Genomic DNA, 1086 nt, shown 5'->3' on the forward strand with positions numbered 1-1086 from the left:
AAAAAAAAAAAAAAAGAAAATAAATGATATAAGCCCTAACTATGAAACAGGCTTGGTTAAAGTTATAGCTAAAAGCATTTTTTTTTTAGACAGAATCTTGCTCTGTTGGCTAGATTACAGGCATGAGCCGTAACTCCTGGCCAGCTAAAACCATTTATAAATTATAAAAACCCGGCATAGCAGCTGTGAGTGCTGGCTCATGGCTGTAATCCCAGCACTTTGGGAGGCTGAGGCAGGTGGATCACCTGAGGTCAGGAGTTCAAGATCAGCCTGGCCAACATGGCGAAACCCTGTCTCTACTAAAAAACACAAAAATTAGCTGGGCATGGTGGTGTGTGCCTATAATCCCAGCTACTTAGGAGGCTGAGGCAGGCTGAGTTCCTAAATTTTAAGGGCAGAGGACTTTGCTGTCACAGTTGAAAGTTTATTGTAACGTTACCTTCAGGGGCTGTGGATTTGTAACCTTAAAACAATGGATGCTGGTTATATGAAACTCCTTTTAGTAGACTGTTGTAAGGAAGGGTGTTTGTGCCCTTAAAGCTGTAAACTACTGTTTGCCAAGGGCAGTTGAATTTGCTCAGCACACTTAAGATAAATAACCCATTGACTACAAAGTCACTGATTCTATTATAATTAACCATCTGGAATAAAAGAACTGTATATTTTATTAGTTAGAAACATTACTTGAAATAATGTTTGCATGAAATAATGTCTCTTTGCATGAGGTTAAGTGTCCTATGATCATGCCACTGTACTGCAGCCTGGGAGACAGAGCAAGGTCCTGACTTTTTCCTTCTTTCTTTTTTTCTTTTTTGGGAGACAGGGTCTCGCTCTGTTGCCTAGGCTGGACTGCAGTGGCATAACAGTTCACTGCAGCCTTGACCTCCTGGGCTCAAGTGATCCTCCCACCTCAGCTTCCAGGTAGCTAGGACTACAGGTGTGCACCACCACACCTAGCTAACTTTTGTAGAGATGTGATTTTGCCATGTTGCCCAGGATGGATTTTAACTTCCAGGCTCAGATGATCCACCTGCCTCAGCCTCACAAAGTGCTGGGATTACAGGCATGAGCCACCTGGCCCGGCCT

General features: G+C 43.2%; 1 protein-coding gene across 6 annotated transcripts in view; it reads right to left on the reverse strand.

The window, feature by feature from the left end:
• The window catches only part of CLN3 (CLN3 lysosomal/endosomal transmembrane protein, battenin), an 18867-nt gene that overhangs the window by 2648 nt on the left and 15133 nt on the right, over nucleotides 1-1086 (reverse strand). The gene's annotated exons all lie outside the window — the stretch shown is intronic.

The sequence above is a fragment of the Cebus imitator genome, unplaced genomic scaffold (assembly GCF_001604975.1).
Source record: "Cebus imitator isolate Cc_AM_T3 unplaced genomic scaffold, Cebus_imitator-1.0 Scaffold729, whole genome shotgun sequence".
NCBI lineage: Eukaryota > Metazoa > Chordata > Mammalia > Primates > Cebidae > Cebus > Cebus imitator.